This window comes from Primulina huaijiensis, chromosome 12, assembly GCF_012295235.1.
Source record: "Primulina huaijiensis isolate GDHJ02 chromosome 12, ASM1229523v2, whole genome shotgun sequence".
In the NCBI taxonomy this organism is placed as follows: domain Eukaryota; kingdom Viridiplantae; phylum Streptophyta; class Magnoliopsida; order Lamiales; family Gesneriaceae; genus Primulina; species Primulina huaijiensis.
Genome location: NC_133317.1, coordinates 11574114 through 11599506, shown reverse-complemented (window position 1 = coordinate 11599506; position 25393 = coordinate 11574114).

The following is a 25393-nucleotide window of genomic DNA, read 5'->3' as shown; positions in this document are numbered from 1 at the left end:
GTATCAAAGCTCTTCTAGCACTCCTCGCTCCACACAAATTTAACATTCTTCTTTGTCAATGATGTGAGTGGAACTGCGATGGAATAGAATCCCTGAATGAACTTCCGATAATATCCTGCTAGCCCAAGAAAGCTGCGGATCTCTGATGCATTCTATGGCACAACCCAATCTCTGACTGCTGCAACTTTCACTGGGTCTACCTCAATACCACTGCTAGAAACAATGTGACCTAAGAATGCCACCTTCTCTAACCCGAATTCGCATTTACTGAACTTCGCGAATAGCTTATGCTTCTGCAAGGTCTGCAAAACTGTGGTCAGATGTTTGCCGTGCTCCTCGTGATTCTTCGAGTAGATGAGAATGTCGTCTATGAATACTATCACAAACTGATCAAGATACGGCTGAAATACGCGATACATGAGATCCATGAAGATCGCTGGAGCATTTGTCAAACCGAACGGCATCACAAGGAACTCGTAGTGGCCATAACGAGTCCTGAAAGCATTCTTGAAAACGTCAGTATCTTTCACCCTCAACTGGTGATAACCGAAACGCAGATCAATCTTGGAGAATACCGAAGCTCCCTGCAACTGATCAAATAAATCCTCAATCCACGGCAGTGGGTACTTGTTCTTCACTGTGACCCTGTTCAACTCCCGGTAGTCAATACAAAGCCGCATCGAGCCATCCTTTTTCTTCACAAACAAGACTGGCACGCCCCATGGCGAAAAACTCGGGCGAATGAACTCCTTGTCAAGAAGTTCTTGGATCGGCTTCTTCAGTTCTGCCATCTCTGTCGGTGCTAATCGGTACGGTGCTTTTGAGATCGGTACCGTACCTAGCATAAGCTCAATAGAAAACTCCACCTCTCGCTATGGTGGCATACCAGAGATGTCATCAGGAAACACATATAGAAAATCCCTAACAATTGGGACATCGGAGGCTGACTGACTGGGTGCCTCGGGGACGGATACAAAAGTCGCTAAAAATGCCCGACACCCTCTATGCATGAGCTTCCTAGCCAGGACACAAGGTATAATGCACGGTAAAGGAAAGTACCTGTCTGGCTCAAATAAGAACTGCGTCATCCTAGGCGGTTGGACTAGAACAGATCTCCGCTGAAAGTCGATCAAAACTCTGTTCCTTAGTAGCCAGTCCATCCCCAGAATGATGTCAAACTCTGGCATCGGTAAGACAATCAGATCCCCATAAACAAGATTGCAATGAAGCTCAAGATCTATGTCTCGGATCACATTGGTAGCTGCCATCTCTTCACCAGAAGGCAATACTACTGAATAGGCTACATCTAGCCCAATGGTTTTGACCTTGAGAAAATTAATAAAGACCTCCGAAATAAACGAGTGAGTAGCCCCTGAATCTATCAAGGCTTTCGTAGCTGAGCCAGCTATAAAAATTCTCCCTGAAAGGTTGGAACATTAAGCTGAACCCAATAATCAAAAGAACTAATTTATAGACATGCAAAGGCCAAAGTTTTTCTATCTTAAATTCTCAAAAATAATACTGAGTAGAGCATTCAATCCTAACGAAATTATAAGTTCAAAAAATTAATCTCAATTCCCAAAACATTGAAATCTAATTATTAACTTAAAGCGTTAAGTTATCTGTCATAAGCATGGTCTACGGGTTCGTCTTTGTCACATGAAGGGCAAAAACTCTGCCTTGGGTAGGTAGATTCCTCCGAGGGCACTGCTACAGCAAGTGGTCTGGGCTACCACACTTATAACACTTCCCTGAGCCATACATACATGCTCCAGGATGGCGGCGTGTGCACCTGGGACAGACTGGGTGCTCAAAGGTCATCGTGACTGCGCGTCCCTGCTGCCGCTACTGCGGTCCTTTGTTTCTGGGCGGGCCGTGATGAGGCCTCTTATGCTGCTGCTGCTGCTGCTAAGGAGGAGGGTGGTGTGGTACTGGAATTGGTCGCTTACCCTGGAGATCCCTCTCAATGTCAATCTGATCTTGCTCTGCAGCAAGAGCTCTGGAAACCACGACTTCAAAGGTAGTAGGGCCAGCCACCTTAACATCACGGCGCAAGACCGGCCGTAGTCCATCTAGAAAGTTCCTCGCTTGGCACTCGCATCATTCGCAATCAGGGGCACCAAATGGCAGCCCCTCTCAAACTTACGGATGAACTCCGTAACCGTCAGATCTCCCTGTCTCAGGGTCATGAACTCCCTAGTCAATCTATAACGCACTTCGTCAGTAAAATATTTTGAGTAAAATACCTCCGTTAAGCGCGTCCAGCTCAAAGTAGCCAAGTTCAGGCCTACTGATGCTCCTTCCAACCATAAGCGGGCATCTCCTCCGAATAAATAGGTAGCGCAACAAACTCTGTCCGCATCCCCAAGCTCAATAAACTCAAAGATAACCTCGAGGGACTTGATCCAGCCCTCGGCAATCATGGGATCTGTCGTCCCTGAAAATTCCTTCGGACGCATCTTCATAAACCTCTCATAAGTATCCTCGGGCCCTGTCAGCCTGGCTGCAACAGCATTGTTCCCCGCAAACTGTGCGAAGAACTGAGTCATCCAAGCTAGCATCTGGGCATTCATGTCTGGTGGAGGGGGTGGAGGTCCATTCCTCTCATGCCTCTGATTCTCACCGTCCTTGTGACGAGGATCATCATCGCTCGCGCGCTCAAGGATACGTCTAGGAGGCATACTGTTCCATACATATTCCATACGTAACTAACATGCATAATCTCCATTATTTCTTTACATTTAAATAAATACTGCATAATTAAAATCTTGACGTAAAACATTTCATGAAAGCATGTTGTTAAAATATTTCATGCTTTAAACAAAATGCATAATTGTAAAACTTACAGACCGAAGACGTGATTTCGCGAGCTTCTCGAGGTCAGTAGTAGCATAGCCCTTTACAAGAACATAGGCTCTAATACCACCTGTAGAGGCCCGTGTTTCGTACTTGAAAATTTGCGGAATAATTTTAAAAAAAAAAAATTCTTTAATTAAATAAAAAGCCTCATTCATAAAATAAACTGATAAAAATGGTTCAACGTTTAAAGTAGCAGCGGAAGTAAATATTTGTTTTAAAGTAACAACTAAAAAAATTTCAACAAAATAAAAACTGAGTTTGGAATAAAAATAGTAAGTGTTGAAAATGAGGTCCTCGAGTTCCTACTACTGCCGACCCACAATGGCTCACTGGTCCCCGCCCTCGGTCCCAACCTTATCAGTACCTACAACAATCAAGTCTAGTGAGTCTAAAGACTCAACATGCATATATCGTAAATAGCAAATACATATATCATAAAATTTCATGCCATGTAAAGGTATTATGTCGTAAAATGTAACGTGGAAATATCGTGTCATAAAGCGTATCATGAAAATCGTGTCATGAATAATTATAAATACGTGCATAACTGAACTGAAAATCGTAAGTGAAATGTTTGCTCCGTATAGACCTGTCATGAAATAGCATGTAATAATTTCTGTTGAGATTATGTTCTACGCAAGTGGCCCATGAACTGAACTGAATCGCCTAATCAGACTAAACCACAGTATACTGGGCGGTAGAGATCATCACAGCCCTTGGACTGGATATCCGTACCAAAAAATGAACATGAACCGGTTAGTGACTACCGGGTGAGGTAATAATACCATAATAAGCTACAATCCCATGATAGTGAGGTAGCCACAAACAATATCGCATAAATCTCAAAAATGAATATTTTATATTTTTATGCACGTAATATAATTAAATAACATAATTAAACATCCTGTATTAATTTACCAAATGGGTTGGATCGTTCCCAGGATCGCTGCGCCCTAATTCTAAAATGAAAAATATGAAAATGATTTAACTTGACCAAAACTTCGTAATTGAACCCAAAAATGAGACAGTTATGCTCAACGACTTAGTATTTAACCATGACTCCGTGTCAACCCAAACCAACACCAAAACATCATTTAGTCATGATTAAATTACACCTAAAATGATGAAATAATGCTCCTAAAGTTGTACAAGTCGAAATTTTGGTGAATGGAGGACAAAACATGAAACGCTCTTTCGAGAGTCACTTTGGCACATTGCACCGTAAATTCTCGTACGACCTCTAAACTTGACCGAAACACAAACGGCCAAAAACATGACCTTCTTAACTCAATGAGGCACTGTCCAGTCTAAGGCCATAGGCTAAAAGCCAACCAAGAACTCAAAACACACCTCTGAACCGCAGGTACAGTTGCTGTAAAAAAATACAGCATCTGTTGGTGCGTTTCCTTGCGTCGTTTTTTGGACTATTGGCCATTGGGGCTTGAACCACCGACTAGAGTCTTTTAGCAACATCCCAAGGTGTGGTTTGAACCATGGCTAAGGGCCCTAGGCCAGCCACAATTCAAACAACACCAGCAACCACTCGAAGCTCCCACCCGAGAACGCATATGCACGCGTGGAGTGTCTCGCTTGTTCTTGCTGTCACGGACCATTCTAGTGGTCATTTGATTGACCATGGCATGATCGAGACATCAAGAGGTATGGTGTGAACCATGGCTAAGGTCCAAGAGCCAGCCAAGATCCATACCAACACCATAAAGCCGAAGTTACACGTGCAGAAAAATGAAGGAGATCGAAGGAGGCTGTTCTTATTTTATCTGAAAACCGATGCAACCATGGACCAAGCCTTGAAAGGCCAACTTGGTCTCGTCTTAGACATAAAAAGGAGATGTTCTAACCATGGCTATAGCCCCTAGGGCAGCCAAGATCAGAAACATCACCCTTGACAGCAAACTGAAAATTGAAACTCAATATGACACTAGGGGGGAGTTGCTGTCATTTCTCAATTCCAACTTGCATGGGGCTTGAACTAATGGACCAACATGGTCTTGACACACCCTAGTACGTGCCAAGGTGTAGCCTTGGGAGCCTAGGGTCGAGCCAACCACCTGAAACAACACAAACACGGAACCCGTGAAGGCACAAAGGAAACCATAAAATTCTGTACATAATTTTCGAAAGGTGCTGCTGAAATTTTCTTGCTTCATAAACTCATGATCATGAAATGTTTAAAATCATATTATGGCTTGATTGAAGAGTGAAAGAAAAATATAGACATGCCCGAAAATCGTTTGAAAGGAAAACGAATTAATACGACGATACGGCGCGACGGAGACGGAGTTGTTTCACTTTCTTGTTTTCTTTCTTGTTTTCTCCCTAGAAAATCTCGATTTGCTCTACTGAAAATGCTCTGAATTTTCGAAAATGGAGAGGGAGAGAATTGCTAGGAATGAGGGGAAAGTTTGCAAGATAAAAGGAAGAAATGAATCTTGCTATCTTCCTAGTTTTTGAGATAAGGAATGATTTGATATCAAAAGATTTTTGAGGGATAATTAAGGGTGCACATGGTCGAATTTTTTTGGTCTAGGAACTAGGAGAAAATCGCTTAATTATTTAATTGTTGGTGATTTAAAAGTGTGGAAAATTATCTACCTAGAAAAGATTAAGGAAAGATAACAAGGAATGAGTTGTCAAACCAATTTAAATCTTTTAAAGGAAGGGATGACCGAATTTTTGTGATGAATGGGTATGGAATATTGCTAGATAAACAAGGTAGAAATATTGCTTAAATTTTAATTATTGGTGAATAAAATTTAGGGGATTATCTAATAAGAAAAGGATTAGGAAAGAATCAAAGGAATGGGTTGTCAAATATTTTTAAGTCTAGAAGGGAGGGGGGCCGTTTATTTTTATCTAGTTAAATGAGGTAGGAAAATTGCTTAATTATTAATTATTGAAGATTTAAAGTTGAAGGAATTATCTATGCCAAGAAGGGATAAAGAAAGATACCCAAAATTGTGAGTTGACAAATTTAATTCCTACAAAAATGAAATGGCCGAAAATTATAATAAAATGGAAGGGAAAATATTTCTTAAATCTTGTATTTTAATTCTTTAGTGTTTTATCTACCCATTAAATAGTTTAGTGAATTAATAAATTAATTAAGGGATAACATTATCTTGCATGCATGACTAAATCTATAAATTAAATTACTAACATGTTAAATTGAAATTTCTTAATTAAAATAAGTCTAAATTAACTTATCTCAATTGGTCACATATTTTAATTTAGGCTTTAAATTAATTATTGGACATAAAAGAACTTATTTACTACTTATCTCAAATTAATTAAATAAATCCTTAAACCTTCTTTTTCATTAAATAAATTATTATTTGTCTTAAATTAAATTTAGGAATATTTTCTTATCATTAAATTTTATCTTAAAACTCCAACTCCGGTCCGGCCACGCTTATTTAATTAAAAAGGTAAAACTAATCTCATGCAATTTAAAATAAATAATCATGACTAAACAACTTTAAAATGCCTTAAATAATAAAGAAATCAATTTTTTTTTAAAATACTAGAAATTATGCATGGCTTATACGTAGTTTGATTTAACGGGTTCTACACATGTAATCATGAGCTCCTTGAAAGTAGTGTGCATCATTGTATGAGTTTCATTGATGCGATCCTTCGAACCACGGAAAGCAAACGCGCTCAAAAACGGAGTCACGCCCTCGATTCGATGAAACAAAGAAACGGTTGTGCTGTCCCGATCTTTTTGAACAAGTAATAATTCAAAAGTGTTTACAATCAACAATTTTCGTCCATATATTGTTGCAAAAAGAAAAGATGCTCAAAAATGTTGTTACCAAACAAACTAAAACGCTAAAGAAGAAAAAAATCTGGGCCAAATCGTAAAGGGCACGGACCCCGTGTAGTGGTTTGGAAGGGGGTCCGTGTAGTCACGGTAATTTTCATGTCTCGAAAGTAGTGGGCATGGACCCCGTGTACAGGTCCGTGTAGGCTCTGTTTTCTTCGTTCTCGAGTGTAATGGACAAGGACCCCGTGTACAGGTTCGTGTACAGGTCTGTGTAGCCTTGGTCGTTCAAAAGATGCTTGAATAATGTTTTTTTGGCCCCCACACGTACTCCCATGCATCACGAAGCCTTCCTACCAACCCTTTGAACGCCATGCCCGGCCAGATTCATATCATACTCTTCTTCTTCAAAAAGATTTGTCCTCAAATCTTGTCCACCTACACAAAAACGTAGCTAGTTAGTAATAACAAGGATGATATAATCAACATGCTTACCTTTAAAATCAAGTTTGAAGACGTTATAATTTGCTCGCCCCATTAGCACTGGAAATCCCAAATTCACGGTCGCTTTCCCTATATATTCATACATTGTTCCATACGACAAATAATAAATGATACAAAATGACATTAACAAAATCTCATTAAGCATCACGAAAATTAAATTCCTCCCCTTCTTAGACCTATTTAACAGCACGAATACCTTCACACAATTGTTCGACCATAGTTCACTAGGAATAAGAATTATCCCAGGCGTATAAGAATTTAGCCTAGAAGCTATTTTCCGATATGCTATGCATGATTCACAACTCCACTCAACATACAGCTTCATATGTAACCAACACATATAGTCATGAAATATGTCAATTATCAAGCCACTACAATACGTCTCACCAGCACGTAATTCTTGCAATGAATATAAAATGTCAAATTCATTCTTTTAAAACATATACTCATCATAAACAAAATAGTTATCATGTCCAACCCTGCACTTTCAACAACATCACCAAACAAATAGAATTCATGCAAAAAGGACACACTAAATGTACTATCAATGTAATCATTTAACTCATCACATGAATTTACGTCTAATGCATATGGACTTTTGTAGCAAACACATCCCATCAACTTAGTAAATCGTGAGACATAGAAAGTCATAGTAGGTACATGCAATTCATCCATGGTCTCAAATTCATAACAATCAAAGAACAAGGATAAATTTACATCCGACCCCTTAACCACCACATTTGCAACACGTTCTCCAAGTTTTGAAAAACGATACATCAAACAATTAAGATAAGGACGGAAGTCATACCTCATGGTTGTTGCGTTGGCAACTAACCTTACCTCACCCTGATTACTTCAAACATCATGTTGATCAACACATGGCCTTCCTCCACCATCAGGTCTTGCTCGCCTCCTTATCGTGACATCTTCATAATCCTGCAAGAGTGAAATAACACTGCTCGGGATTGAACCGGCGATATCATCACAGTGATAATAAACCTCTTTGTGCAAAGGTACTATAAGGGGTTTATACACAAGTAAATAACACTCAACCTCACTCTTTTGGGCCTTCAAATTATTTTTCTTTTCTTTTTCTTTGGCCACTTTTTCCTTTTCTTTTTCTTTCATATCATTTTTTTCATCTTTTTTTCTTTTCATGGCCATCTCACTCTTTTGGTCTCTCTTTCTTCCGGCCAGTTTAAATTCTTTTTCAAACAATTCAGGGAATTTCAATTGATCCTCAAGAACATTTTGATTCAATTGAACCAATGAAACATTTTATCCCACAAGAAATGGATGTACCATAATTGCTCCTTGCCTACTCCCCACATCTATATTAGACTTTTTAAGCATTTCTCCTCCACTTAATGATTCAGCTTCCACTATACATTGTTTAACACCATTCGACTCGTCAACTAGTGGAATACTATCATCAACAATTTTCATAACCTCAAATTCAGGTTCAGGTTCTACTACAACCTCATCTCCAAGTTCAAACTCAACAACAACCTCATCCTCCACTTTAGATTCAAGCTCACCCACAACATCAACCTCCATTTGAAAATTAAGCTCAACTGGCAATTTTACTAAGGTCACCTCCTCACGTGGACATTGGCTGATATCATGCCCAACTTCTAAACACCAACAACATATAATATTACAAGTACTAGAGTTTCAGTTTTTAAATGTACCTTGATATTCATATTTGCTAGCCTTACGTTCACTACTTCTGCCCACTCTTCTATTCGCCTCACATTGCCTATCATCATCACGATCCACGTGCAACGCTCTATTCCCTCCAAATCTACTACCTCGCCTATTCTCATCACCCTGCCTATCATACATTTCCTCTTCTTCACACCTTCTATAACTCTCACGTAGAGGCTTAAACTCCTTCTCCCACATTCTATCTAACCCTCTTAACATTGTTTAAAATTGACGATCGTCAATCATTATACCTGCAAGAAAAAGGTTAGTATAAAACAATAAAGAATAAATTTCCTCACCACGAATCCTCACTAGCCACTCCAATGAAAATTCACTCGACTCTCTTTTTTTTCTCTTTTTTTATTTGTCCTCACTACAAATACCTCACACGTCACTCCAAGAAAGAAACGCTCACGCTCAATTATTTCACTCAATTTCTGAGAGTTCTCTCGTAGGGTACACTTTCAAGCTTTGTAGCTTGTGTACATCAAACTCACAAGTTCAAACTTACGACACTTGAAAACTGACTTACACGGACTGCGTAAAACAAGGAATTTGAACTATATATATATATATATATATATATATTGATTGTGAGAGGCACTTGAATATGGCTCCCACAAGAGATAAGAAAAAGATTCAATGCTAAATAATAGCACAATTTTTTTTATTTTTTATTTTTTGATTGTGAGAGATACTTTAATATGACTCTCACAAGAGAATAGAACAAAATATCAAAACCAAATTGTGGCCAAATTTCGAAATTTTTGTACTTTTTTTTTCTCCCTCCTTGCACAAGATGGATTCTTTGTTCACTTGAAAAAAAATTAAAAAAAAATCACAAATTTCGAGAATCAGTGATTCACGAAATAAGACGAACGAAAAGAAAAAACAGATATGATTACAAACAAGGATAAACACATATCTGATTACAAAAAGGATAAACTTACTTGAATCAAAGGGAACCTAAAGCTCTGATACCAAATGATGCGATCCTTCGAACCACGAAAAGCAAACGCGCTCAAAAACGGAGTCACACCTCGATTTGATGAAACAAAGAAACGGTTGTGTTGTCCCGATCTTTTTGAAAAAGTAATAATTAAAAATTGTTTACAATCAACAATTTTCGTCCATATATTGTTGCAAAAACAAAAGATACTCAAAAATCTAGTTACCAAACAAACTAAAACGCTAAAAAAGAAAAAAATCTGCCCCAAATCGTAAAGGGCAAGGACCCCGTGTAGTGGTCCGGAAGGGGGTCCGTGTAGTCACGGTAATTTTCATGTCTCGAAAGGAGCGGACACGGACCCCGTGTACAGGTCCATGTAGGCTCTGTTTTATTCATTCTCGAGTGTAATGGAGACGGACCCCGTGTACAGGTCCGTGTAGCCTCGATCGTTCAAAAGATGCTTGAATAATGTTCTTTTGGCCCCCACACGTACTCCCATGCATCACGAAGCCTTCCTACCAACCCTTTGAATGCCATGCCTGGCCAGATTCATATCATTCATGCACCATGCAACTCTTGCAGGTGCATTCGAATGTCAGCAGCATTCAACATTTCCTCAAACTGTCCTTACAGTTCATTTGACATAAAAACGAGCATGTTACACTTTAGCTTGCATACTATGGTCAGACCATCTTGCCTTCTTGGTCAGTTCAACAGGACTGACATTAGTGTGTATGCATTTTCTCCGAATTCAGAACAATTTCTCAACTAGTGTTGAAAGTTTGGTCTGGTTAGCTTGTTAATAACGAAAATGTATTACGTGAAGAAATCGAAATTATGCTGATATGGAAATAGAATAATTGTTGGTGATAATTTTAAAATAATTCTAAGATATAAAATATGGATTTTTATTTTATAAATCTCCCTCCCACTATTTTGACATTTCCACCACCCTCTGATGAAAAAGGGAAATCGTATTTTCTTAGTGGGCACGTAGAGTCCAATTAGCCAATTATAATCCCGAATAATATAAACCAATTATAATTTCTAAAAAGTAGAATCCAATAATATGAGCCGAAGTCATGGGAGTTCCACTCAATTCATATCATATGTCCGGTGGAAGTCACAGCTTTCCGGCGTCCAGGCCTTCCCAATAATATGAGCTAGACACTGTCCGCGGGTAACGATCAACATGCAACCACGGTTGATGGAAAGCAAGGAAAAATTAAATTCTTTTAATTTTTACTTTTTCGGTTTGATATAAATTTTGAATCATATTCAAAATGAGGGATTTTAATTTTAAAATTGTCTCATAATTTTTATTTTATAAAATCACGTGCCACGAATTTGTATGTTTGCCGGATTCATGCAACTATATTATTTAATAATATACATACATGCATACTACTATATATCGCATATATCACAATATGACATTCAACAATAAATAAGGATGATCAATCGCCAACACTATTAGATCCATGTGAGCCATACATGGATCCAGGTCAAAAACCTAGGTGAATGCAGGGATGCAAATGCAACTATTACAAGAGCTTCCAATATTTTACATGTCTTCATCTTGTGCATCGGGACCACCATCTTCCAATCTTGATCTCTCACTATTTCTAATAATTACATTTAAATAGTCATGGCACATAAGTGATATATCTCATAGGGGTGAGAACGGGCCATAAACCAGGCCCGTTTTAATAATATCAAATATTAACAAAATGAATAAAACAGTAAAATATCCTAACATACACCTAACACATTGGTCAAAGCTCTCGATCATCCTTCATGCATTTAATATCAAATATTAATATCCATTAATAAAACAAATTTAATTAACAGATAAATCATACATCTAATAATTTTATTACTAACCTCCACAATTATTAAATAATTTAATAAATTAAATAAACACTTTTATTTAATTTTCAATTAATTCAATAATAATTGATTTCTTTGTAAAACTCATTTTTATCATAAATAATTAAAATCACATTCTAATTATTTATTTTACAAGAAAATTATTAATTTTTTAAAAATTAATTTTTCAAAAATAAATTAAAATAATTTTCATAAAATATCAATTTAATCCAAAGTTTTGAAAAATCATAAAATCGCACCCTAGGCCCAAACAATTCAAGCCTAATAATCAGCACAGTGTCCGAGACCATCCCAGGTGCCGCCGCTGGCGTGCGGGACGCTGTGCGCCCGACGCTGCGCTAGCGTGCTAGACGCCGCTTGCACGCTGCGAGCACGGACTGCCCTTCGAAAAAAATTAATTTTTTATTTCTGGAAAAATAAATTTTTATGGTGAATCAATTTTCTGAAAAATTTTCTTGTGTGGTTAGAAATAAATTATTCAATATGATTTAAAACCATACAATATAGAGAACCTGGCACTGATACCATTGTTGGATCTCGGTTTTCTCGTGCCCAAAACGCAGCGGAAGTTTAAAAATTTTTATTTTATTTTGACAATCAAAATATATATGTTTAAGCACTCGTATGGTTTTATGATTTAAACATTCATAGGGAGTTTAAACTTTTATACCTTTGTTGAAAGATTCTGTAGAACCCGTAAATTTGACTACGTATAAGCCATTTATAATCCCCAGTATTTAAATTAAAATGATTTTTATTGCATGAATATTTAAATTTTTTTCTTTAAATTTATTTAATTTATGCAGTAGTTTCATTATTACCTTTTCAGTTAAATAAGTGTGGCCGGAATGTAGTTGAAGTAAAGAGATAAAATTTAATATTAAGAAAACATTTCCTTAAATTTATTTAAGATAAAAAATAAGTTAATTTATTGTAAAAGAGAGTTTAAGGAAGATAAATAGTAAATAAAGTTCAATAATTAATTCCTTAATTCTCTAAAATATTTAATGAGTAGATAAAACACTAAAGATTTAAAATACAATATTTAAGAAATATTTTTCCTCCATTTAAGATGCAATTTTTGGCCCCATCTTTATTTAATTTAAATATAGTTGTCAACCCATTTAATTAATATCTTTCCCTATCTATTTCATGGTAGATAATTCTCTCAATTTAAATCCTCATTTAATTAATATTTAAGCAATATCCTACTATGTCTATCTAGCAATATCTTTCCCCATTTAATTAATAAAAATCGGCCACTTCATGTTTAAAAGATTTAATTTTTGGCAACTCACCATTATTTGATCCCTTTCCTTATCCTTTCTTGTTAAATAATTCCTTAAATTTTTAAATCCTCCTTAATTATTAAATAAGCAATTTTTCGTACCCCTTTTAATAAGAAAAAAATCGGCCCCTCCTTAGTGGACTTGAAAATATTTGACAACTCATTCCCTTGATTATCTTCCTTAATCTTTTCTGGGTAGATATTCTCCCCACTTTAAATCACCAACAAATAATTTATTTAAGCAATATTTTCCCATGCTCCTAGACCATAAAATCGACCAAATGCATCCTCTAATATCCCCCAAAAATCTTTGATATCAATATTGGTTCCTATCTAACAAATAAACTAGGATAGAATGAATATTTTCCTTCCATTTATCTTGGATCTTCCCCTCATTTCTCCCAACCATTCTCCCCTTCCTTTCACCGCAATTGAGAGAAATTTCCAGAGCATTATTCAGTGCAAAAACCGTGAGAATTAGTGGAAGAAATAAGAGAGAAATCGAAGGCAAACTAGAAAGCAAAGAACACTCCTCCTCCGCGCCGCGTCGTAGCTTCTTTTTGTTTTCTTCAAAACAAAATATTCAGGGATGTATATGTTCCCATTTGCTCTTCAATCAAGTCGTATTATGTTTTTTTTCACTACATGATCATGATTTTTCAACCAAAAACCGAAACTACAGCAAGCTTTTGGTAAAAGAAAATCTGCACAGAATTTGTTCCCCTCTTGTGCTTCACGGGTTGCTTGTTTCATTGAGTACAGGGGGTTGGCTCGTGTCCAGGCCCCCAAGGCTGTATCTATACATGTACTAGGACATGTTAAGACCATGTTGGTCCACCAGTTCAAGCCCCATGCATGCTGGAAATCGGTTATGACAGCAACTCCCCCAATAAGCCATTTTGGATTCGAAAATTCTGTCCTTGCGGTCAAAGGGTGATGTTCTGATCTTGGTTGCCCTAGGGGCTATAGCCATGGTTTGAACATCTCCTTGTGATGTATAAGACGTGACCAAGTCACCCTTTTTAGGCCTGTTCCACGACAGAATCAGTTTTAAATCAAAACAAGAACAGCCCCTCGGTTTCTGGAAATTCTGGTTGGGTGCGTGTGTTGTGTTTCGAGATTGGTGTGGATCTTGGTTGGCCTCTGGCCCTTAGCCACGGTTTATACCATCCCCCTTGATGTCTAGATCGTGCCATGGTCAATCGGATGGTCACTGGAACGATCCATGACAGCAAAACAATAGCAAATCCCACGCGTGCAGAATTGTGCTCTCGGGTGGGTGCACTGTCATGTTTCCGGTGTGGTTCGAATTGTGGCTGGCCTAGGGCCCTTAGCCATGGTTCAAATCATTCCTTAGTGTGTTGGTAAGAGCCTCTGGATGGTGGTTCAAGCCCCAATGGCCAGTAGTCTCGAAAACGCCACAAGAAATGCGAAGGCACAGCTGCTGTACTTTTGACAGCAAGCGTGCTGTTGTTCACAGGCGTGTTTTGAGTTCTCGGTAGGCTTTTAGCCTATGGCCTTGGACTAGACAGTGCCTTATCAAGTTAGAAAGGTCATGTTTTTGGCCGTTTGTGATTCGGACCATTTTAGAGGTCGTACGAGAGTTTACGGTGCGATGTGCCAAATTGACTCTCGAAAGAGCGTTTCAGGTTTTGGCCTCCATTCACCAACATTTCGGCCCTCACTATTTTAGGAGTATTATTTCATCATTTTAAGTGTATTTTAATCATTACTAAATGATGGTTCGGTGTTGGTTCGGGTTGGCACAGAGTCATGATTAAATACGCAATCGTTGGGCGTAATTGTCTCGTTTTTGGAGTCAATTACAAAGCTTGGTCAAGAAAAATCATTTGCATATTTTACATGTTAAATTTAAGTCGCAGCGAGCCTGGGAACGATCCAATCCATGTGGTAAAATAATATAGGATATTTGATTATGTTATTTAATTATATTATGTGAGATTTATGCGATATTGCTTGTGGCCATATCACTATCATGGGATTATCATTTCATTCGGTCGCCAGTTACCGGTCAGTTCAGTTTGTACCACCCAGTATACTGTGGCATTAGTCTTATCAGACGTACATTACTTCACCCGATCGCCAGTTACCGGTCAGTTCAGTTCAGTGCAGGGGCCACTTGCTTAAACCATAATCTCAACAGAAAATTTATAACATGTTATTTATGACAGAGCTCGATTGAGCAAGCATTTCACTTATGATTTTTAGTCAGTTATGCACGTATTATAATTGCACATGACAAGTTATTTTCACATTATGCCTCATGACATGATATTTTTATTCCCATGCAACTTATTATATTATTTACTCGTTATTTACGATATATGCATGCTGAGTCTTTAGACTCACTAGACTTGATTGTTGTAGGTACTGATGAGGTCGGGACCGAGGGCGGGGACCAGTGAGCTAGCTTGGGTCGGCAGTAGTGGAACCCGAGGACCTCATTTACAGCACTTGCCATTTTTATGTTCAAACAATTTTATCAGTTGTTGGATAATTTAACTTGTTATTTTGGCGAGTAATGATTTCTTCCGATGTGATTTTGAACTTCAAACTTTACTTATCAGTTTATTTTGTAAATGAGGCATTTTAATTATTTGAAAAGAAAATTTTTAATTTTTCCGCAAATTTTCAAACACGAATTTTCGGGCCATTATAGCTGGTATCAGAGCAATGATTCTGTAAAGGGATGCACTACTAGTGACCTTGAGAAGCTCACAAACTCACGTCTTCAGTGTGTAAGTTTTACATTCATGCATTATATTTAAAGCCGGAATTATTTTAACTGCATGTTCTCATCAGATTTTAAACGGTCAGTATTTATTTACATTTAAATAAATTATGGAATTATGCATGTTGGTTACGTATGGGTTATATATGGAACAATATGCCTCCTAGACGCCAAGTTGGACGCCCGAGAGGTGATGATGAGCCTCGTCATGAGGACAGGGAGGAGCAGAGACAGGAGGGGAACGGACCTCCACCCCTTCCACCATATATGAATGCCCAGATGCTAGCTGGGATGACTCAGTTCTTCGCACAGTTTGCGGGGAACAATGCTGTGGCGACCAGGCCGACAGGGCCTGAGGCTGTCTACGAGAGATTCATGAAGATGCGTCCTAAGGAGTTTTCAGGGACGACGGACCCATGATTGCCGAGGGCTGGATCAAGTCCCTCGAGATTATCTTCGAGTTCATGGAGCTTGGAGATGCAGACAGAGGCCGATGTGCCAGCTACTTATTCGGAGGAGATGCCCGCTTATGGTGGGACGGAGCATCAGTAGCCCTGAACTTGGCTACGCTGAGTTGGGTGCGCTTCACGGAGGTATTCTACTCCAAATATTTTACTGAGAAAGTGCGCACCAGGTTGACCACTGAGTTCTTGAGCTTGAGACAGGGAGACCTGGCTGTTACGGAGTTCATCCGTAAGTTTGAGAGGGGTTGTCATTTTGTACCCCTGATCGCGAATGATGCTAAAGCTAAGTTGATGCATTTTCTGGTGGGTTTACGATCTTGCGCCGTGATGTTAGGGTATCTGACCCTGCTACTTATGAGGTCGCTGTCTCCAAAGCTCTAGCCGCAGAGCAGGATCAGCGTGATATCGAGAGAGACCGCCAGGGCAAGCGCCCAGCCCAGGTACCACATCGCCCTCCTCCTCAGCAGCATCAGCAGCAGAACAAGAGGCATTTTCACGGGCCGCCTAGAAACAGAGGCCAGCAACAGCGGGGACGCCCAGCCCCGAGGACTTTTGAGCACCCAGTTTGCCCTAAGTGCTCACGTCGCCATCCTGGAGCATGTATGTTTGGCTCAGGAAAGTGTTATAAGTGTGGTAGTCCAGACCACTCAATTTTGCAGTGCCCTCAGAGGAATCTGCCTACCCAAGGCAGAGTTTTCGCTCTCCATGCTACGGAGACGGACCCAGAAACCATGCTTATGACGGGTATCTTAACGCTTTGAGTTATATTTGAAATTCGATGTTTTGGGAATCTAGGTTAATATTTTTGAACTTAGAATTGCGATAGGATTGCATGCTCTACTCAGTATTATTTTCGGGAATTAGGATAGAAGAACTCTGGCCTTTGCATGTCTTTAAGTTTAGTTCTTATAACTATTGGGTTCAACTTAGAGTTCCGATCTTTCATGCAGAATTTTTATATCTGGTTCCGCTACGAAGGCCTTGATAGATTCAGGGGCCACCCACTCATTTATTTCGGAGGTCTTTGCTAATTTCCTCAAGGTCAAGACCGTTGGGCTAGATGTAGCCTATTCAGTAGTATTTCCTTCTGGTGAGGACATGGCAGCTACCAATGTGATCCAAGACATAGATCTTGAGCTCCATGGCAACCTCGTTTATGCGAATCTGATCGTGTTGCCGATGCCAGAGTTTGACATAATACTAGGGATGGATTGGCTATTGCGGAACAGAGTTTTGATTGACTTCCAGCGGAGATCTGTTCTAGTCCGACCGCCGGGAATGACACAGTTCTTATTCGAGCCGAACAGGTACTTTCCCTTACCGTGCATTATTCCTTATCTCAATGCTAGGAAGCTCATGCATAGAGGGTGTCGGGCATTTTTAGCAACTTTTATATCTGTCCCCGAGGCACCCAGTCAGTCGGCCGCAGATGTTCCGATCGTTAGAGATTTCTTAGACGTTTTTCCTGAGGATGTCTCTGGTATGCCGCCCGAGAGAGAGGTGGAGTTTGCTATCGAGCTTATGCCAGGTACGGTACCAATCTCAAAAGCACCGTACCGACTAGCGCCGACAGAGATGGTAGAGCTGAAGAAGCAGATTCAAGAACTTCTCGACAAGGAGTTCATTCGGCCGAGTTTCTCACCATGGGGCGCGCCAGTCTTGTTTGTGAAGAAGAAGGATGGGTCCATGAGACTTTGCATCAATTACCGGGAGTTGAACAGGGTTACAGTGAAGAATAAATACCCACTTCCGAGGATCGAATACCTATTCGATCAGTTGCAGGGAGCTTCGGTATTCTCCAAGATTGATCTGCGTTCCGGTTATCACCAGTTGAGGGTGAAAGACGCTGATGTTTCCAAGACTGCGTTTAGGACTCGTTATGGCCACTACGAGTTACTTGTGATGCCGTCCGGTTTGACGAATGCTCCAGCGATCTTCATGCATCTCATGAATCGCGTATTTCAACCGTATCTTTATCAGTTTGTGATAGTGTTCATCGACGACATTCTCGTCTACTCGAAAAATCAAGAGGATCACGGCAGACATCTGACCACAGTGCTGCAGACCTTACAAAAGCACAAATTGTTCGCAAAGTTCAGTAAGTGCGAATTCTGGTTGGAGAAGGTGGCGTTCTTAGGCCACATTGTTTCTAGCAGTGGTATTGACGTAGACCCAGCAAAAGTTGCAGCAGTCGGAGATTGGGTTGTACCACAGAATGCATCTGAGATTCGCAGTTTTCTTGGGCTAGCAGGATATTATCGGAAGTTCATTAAGGGATTCTCCTCTATTGTCGTTCCACTCACATCATTGACCAAGAAGGATGCTAAATTTGTGTGGAGCGAGGAGTGTCAGAAGAGCTTCGATACTTTGAAGCAAGCTCTTACCTCAGCACCAGTTTTGGCCATGCCATCAGGGCCTGGTGAGTTTGTTCTATATACCGATGCTTCGAAGCTCGGTCTTGGCGCAGTATTGATGCAGCATGGAAAGGTAATAGCATATGCTTCTCGTCAGTTAAAGACTCATGAGAAGAATTACCATACCCATGATCTAGAGTTGGCAGCCATTGTATTTGCTTTGAAGGTCTGGAGGCATTATTTGTATGGAGAGAAGTGCCAGATCTTTACCGACCACAAGAGCCTCAAGTACTTCTTTACGCAGAAAGAGCTGAATATGCGTCAGAGGCGTTGGTTGGAGCTTGTGAAAGATTATGATTGTGACATTAGCTACCACCCGGGTAAAGCTGATGTATTTGCGGATGCATTGAGCAGGAAAGTTGCAGTGATGGCCCATCTGACGATTCAGAGACCTCTTCAGTCTGAGATGCAGAGGTTTGATATAGAGGCATATCCTCAAGGTAGAGTTCCCCGGCTATCCACCTTGACGATCCAGTCTTCTTTCATTGACCGTATTCGCAGTGGTCAGCCAGCAGATGAGCAGTTGGCGAAGTGGAAGCAGAGAGATGAGGCCAAGGGCAGTGTCTTGTATTCAGTTAGTGACGGCATTGTCAGATACCGAGACAGGATATGGGTTCCCAGCAGTGATTCTATCCGAGCAGATATCCTATCAGAGTCCCATATGTCACCATACTCTATTCATCCAGGGAGCACGAATATGTACAAAGACCTGCAGTTATTGTACTGGTGGCCAGGAATGAAGAAGGATATCAGACGCTTTGTATCCGAGTGTCTGACTTGTCAGTTAGTGAAGGCAGAGCATCAGAGACCAGTGTGTTTGCTCAAGCCTCTCCCTATTCCTGAGTGGAACTGGGAGAATGTTACCATGGACTTCGTGACCGGTTTACCGAAGTCAGTCAGAGGATCAAATGCTATCTGGGTGATTGTTGATCGTCTTACCAAATCAGCGCACTTCTTGCCTATTAAGACGACTTTCACCATGGTTCAGTAAGCAGAGTTGTATATCCGAGAGATAGTCCGACTTCATGGTATTCCAGTTTCTATCGTGTCTGACAGAGACCCCAGATTCACTTCCTCATTTTGGAAGAGTTTGCATTCGACGATGGGTACGAAGTTGCTGTTCAGCACAGCTTTCCACCCTCAGACAGATGGGCAGTCAGAATGAGTCATTCGGATTTTTGAGGATCTTCTCCGTGCTTGTGTTATCGATTTCTCCGGGAGGTGGGAGTCGAACTTGCCATTAGTGGAGTTCACCTATAACAATAGCTTTCAGTCGTCTATCGAAATGGCTCCGTATGAAGCATTATATGGTCGCAAGTGTAGATCTCCTGTTCATTGGGATGAGGTAGGAGAGAGAGCCGAGTTGGGCCCAGAGATTATTCAGCAGACTGTCGATGTAGTAGCCTAGATCCGTGACAGGATGAGGACTACTCAGAGTCGACAGAAGAGTTATGCGGACCAGCGGATGAGAATTTAGAGTTCGCCGTGGGCGACCATGTCATTGTGAAAGTGGCACCTATGAAGGGTGTCATGCGATTTGGGAAGAAAGGGAAGCTCAGTCCGAGATTCATTGGACCATTTGAGATCCTCGACAGGGTTGGAACGCTAGCTTATCGTGTTGCTCTTCCGCCGAATCTGGCCGGAGTACACAATGTGTTCCACGTCTCTAAGCTGAGGAAGTTTATGGCAAATCTTTCGCATGTCCTGAACTTTGAGCCGTTGCAGCTTACTCCGAACCTGTCTTATGAGGAGAGACTAGTGCAGATCCTAGACAGACAAGAAAAGAAGCTTCGGAACAAGCTGGTTGAGCGAGTTAAAGTCAAGTGGCTTAACCATTCAGAGGAGGAAGCTACGTGGGAGTCTGAGCTAGAGATGAGGAGTCGATATCCCGAGTTATTCGGTAAGTTTTAATTTCGAGGACGAAATTTCTTTTAGGGGAGGAGATTTGTAGAACCCGTAAATTTGACTACGTATAAGCCATGCATAATCCTTAGTATTTAAATTAAATTGATTTTTATTCCATGAGTGTTTAAATTCTTTTCTTTAAATTTATTTAATTTATGCAGTAGTTTCATTATTACCTTTTCAGTTAAATAAGTGAGGCCGGAATGGAGTTGGAGTAAAAAGATAAAATTTAATATTAAGAAAACATTTCCTAAAATTTTTTTAAGATAAATAATAAGTTAATTTATTGTAAAAGAGAGTTTAAGGAATTATTTAAATAAGTTGAGATAAATAGTAACTAAAGTTAAATAATTAATTCCTTAATTCTCTAAAATATTTAATGAGTAGATAAAACACTAAAGATTTAAAATAAAATATTTAAGAAATATTTTATCTCCATTTTAGATGCAATTTTCGGCCCCCTCTTTATTTAACTTAAATATAGTTGTTAACCCATTTAATTAATATCTTTCCCTATCCATTTCATGGTAGATAATTCCCTGAATTTAAATCCTCATTTAATTAATATTTAAGCAATATCCTACCATGTCTATCTAGCAATATCTTTCCCCATTTAATTAATAAAAATCGACCACTTCATGTTTAAAAGATTTAATTTTTGGCAATTCACCATTATTTGATACCTTTCCTTATCCTTTCTTGTTAAATAATTCCTTCAATTTTTAAATCCTCCTTAATTATTAAATAAGCAATTTTTCCTACCCGTTTTAATAAGAAAAAAATTGGCCCCTCCTTAGTGGACTTGAAAATATTTGATAACTCATTCCCTTGATTATCTTCCTTAATCTTTTCTAGGTAGATATTCTCCCTACTTTAAATCACCAACAAATAATTTATTTAAGCAATATTTTCCCTTGCTCCTAGACCATAAAATCGACCAAATGCATCCTCTAATATCCCCCAAAAATCTTTGATATCAATCTTGGTTCCTATCTAACAAATAAACTAGGATAGAAAGAATATTTTCCTTCCATTTATCTTGGATCTTCCCCTCATATCTCCCAACCATTCTCCCCTTCCTTTCACCGAAATTGAGAGAAATTTCTAGAGCATTATTCAGTGCAAAAACCGTGAGAATTAGTGGAAGAAATAAGAGAGAAATCGAAGGCAAACTAGAAAGCAAAGAACACTCCTCCTCCGCGCCGCGTCGTCGCTTCTTTTTGTTTTCTTCAAAACAAAATATTCAGGCATGTATATTTTCCCATTTGCTCTTCAATCAAGTCGTATTATGTTTTTTTTTCACTACATGATCATGATTTTTCAACCAAAAACCGAAACTACAGCAAGCTTTTGGTAAAAGAAAATCTGCACAGAATTTGTTCCCCTCTTGTGCTTCACGGGTTGCTTGTTTAATTGAGTACAGGTGGTTGGCTCGTGTCCAGGCTCTCAAGGCTGTATCTATACATGTACTAGGACATGTTAAGACCATGTTGGTCCACTAGTTCAAGCCCCATGCATGCTGGAAATCGGTTATGACAGCAACTCCCCCAATAAGCCATTTTGGATTCGAAAATTCTGTCCTTGCTGTCAAAGGGTGATGTTCTGATCTTGGTTGCCCTAGGGGCTATATCCATGGTTAGAACATCTCCTTGTGATGTATAAGACGTGACCCAGTCACCCTTTTCAGGCTTGGTCCACGACGGAATCGATTTTAAATCAAAACAAGAACAGCCCCTCGGTTTCTGGAAATTCTGGTTGGGTTGTTGTGTTTCGAGATTGGTGTGGATCTTGGTTGGACTCTGGCCCTAAGCCACGGTTCATACCATCCCCCTTGATGTCTAGATCGTGCCATGGTCAATCGGATGGCCACTGGAACGATCCATGACAGCAAAACAATAGCAAATCCCACGCGTGCAGAATTGTGCTCTCGGGTGGGTGCAATGTCATGTTTCCGGTGTGGTTCGAATTGTGGCTGGCCAAAGGCCCTTAGCCATGGTTAAAATAAATCCTTAGGGTGTGGTAAGAGCCTCTTGTTGGTGGTTCAAGCCCCAATGGCCGGTAGTCTCGAAAACGACACAAGAAAAGCGAAGGCAGAGCTGCTGTAATTTTGACAGCAAGCATGCTGTTGTTCACAGGCGTGTTTCGAGTTTTTGGTTGGCTTTTAGCCTATGGCCTCAAACTGGACAGTGCCCCATCAAGTTAGGAAGGTCATGTTTTTGGCCGTTTGTGATTCGGATCATTTTAGAGGTCGTACCAGAGTTTACGGTGCGATGTGCCAAATCGACTCTCGAAAGAGCGTTTCAGGTTTTGGCCTCCATTCACCAACATTTCGGCCCTCACTATTTCAGGAGCATTATTTCAACATTTTAAGTGTATCTTAATCATGACTAAATGATGGTTCGGTGTTGGTTCGGGTTGGCACGGAGTCATGATTAAATACGAAATCGTTGGGCTTAATTGTCTCGTTTTTGGAGTCAATTACAAAGCTTGGTCAAGAAAAATCATTTGCATATTTTTCATGTTAAATTTAAGTCGCAGCGAGCCTGAGAACGATCCAATCCATGTGGTAAAATAATATAAGATATTTGATTATGTTATTTAATTATATTACGTGCAAAATATTCGTTTTGAGATTTATGCGATATTGCTTGTGGCCATTTCACTATCATGGGATTATCATTTCATCCGGTCGCCAGTTACCGGTCAGTTCAGTTAGTACCACCAAGTATACTGTGGCATTAGTCTTATCAGACGTACGTTACTTCACCCGATCGCCAGTTACCGGTCAGTTCAGTTCAGTGCAGGGGCCACTTGCTTAAACCATAATCTCAACAGAAAATTTATAACATGTTATTTATGACAGAGCTCGATTGAGCAAGCATTTCACTTATGATTTTTAGTCAGTTATGCACGTATTATAATTGCACATGACAAGTTATTTTCACATTATGCCTCATGACATGATATTTTTATTCCCATGCAACTTATTATATTATTTACTCGTTATTTACGATATATGCATGCTGAGTCTTTAGACTCACTAGACTTGATTGTTGTAGGTACTGATGAGGTCGGGACCGAGGGCGGGGACCAGTGAGCTAGCTTGGGTCGGCAGTAGTGGAACCCGAGGACCTCATTTACAGCACTTGCCATTTTTATGTTCAAACAATTTTATCAGTTGTTGGATAATTTAACTTGTTATTTTGGCGAGTAATGATTTCTTCCGATGTGATTTTGAACTTCAAACTTTACTTATCAGTTTATTTTGTAAATGAGGCATTTTAATTATTTGAAAAGAAAATTTTTAATTTTTCCGCAAATTTTCAAACACGAATTTTCGGGCCATTATAGCTGGTATCAGAGCAATGATTCTGTAATAGGATGCACTACTACTGACCTTGAGAAACTCACGAAGTCACGTCTTAGGTCTGTAAGTTTTACATTCAAGCATTTTATTTAAAGCCAGAATTATTTTAACTGCATGTTCTCATGAAGTATTTTTACGTTCAGATTTTAAACGGTCAGTATTTATTTACATTTAAATAAATTATGGAATTATGCATGTTGGTTACGTATGGGTTATATATGGAACAGTATGCCTCCTAGACGCCAAGTTGGACGCCCGAGAGGTGATGATGAGCCTCGTCATGAGGACAGGGAGGAGAAGAGACAGGAGGGGAACGGACCAACACCACCTCCACCAAATATGAATGCCCAGATGCTAGCTGGGATGACTCAGTTCTTCGCACAGTTTGCGGGGAACAATGCTGTGGCGACCAGGCCGACAGGGCCTGAGGCTGTCTACGAGAGATTCATGAAGCTGCGTCCTAAGGAATTTTCAGGGACGACGGACCCCATGATTGCCGAGGGCTGGATCAAGTCCCTCGAGGTTATCTTCGAGTTCATGGAGCTTGGAGATGCAGACAGAGTCCGATGTGCCAGCTATTTATTCGGAGGAGATGCCCGCTTATGGTGGGAAGGAGCATCAGTAGCCCTGAACTTGGCTACGCTGAGTTGGGCGCGCTTCACGGAGGTATTCTACTCCAAATATTTTACTGAGGAAGTGCGCACCAGGTTGACCACTGAGTGCATGAGCTTGAGACAGGGAGACCTGACTGTTACGGAGTTCATCCGTAAGTTTGAGAGGGGTTGTCATTTTGTACCCCTGATTGCGAATGATGCTGAAGCTAAGTTGATGCATTTTCTGGTGGGTTTACGGCCGATCTTGCGCCGTGATGTTAGGGTATCTGACCCTGCTACTTATGAGGTCGCTGTCTCCAAAGCTCTAGCCGCAGAGCAGGATCAGCGTGATATCGAGAGAGACCGCCAGGGCAAGCGCCCAGCCCAGGTACCACACCGCCCTCCTCCTTAGCAGCATCAGCAGCAGAACAAGAGGCCATTTCACGAGCCGCCTAGAAACAGAGGCCAGCAGCAGCAGCGGGGACGCCCAGCCCCGAGGACTTTTGAGCACCCAGTTTGCCCTAAGTGCTCACGTCGCCATCTTGGAGCATGTATGTTTGGCTCAAGAAAGTGTTATAAGTGTGGTAGTCCAGACCACTTATTTTTGCAGTGCCCTCAGAGGAATCTGCCTTCCCAAGGCAGAGTTTTCGCTCTCCATGCTACGGAGACGGACCAAGAAACCATGCTTATGACAGGTATCTTAACGCTTTGAGTTATATTCGAAATTCGATGTTTTGGGAATCTAGGTTAATATTTTTGAACTTAGAATTGCGATAGGATTGCATGCTCTACTCAGTATTATTTTCAAGAATTAGGATAGAAGAACTCTGGCATTTGCATGTCAATAAGTTTAGTTCTTATAACTATTGGGTTCAACTTAGAGTTCCGATCTTTCAGGGAGAATTTTTATATCTGGTTCC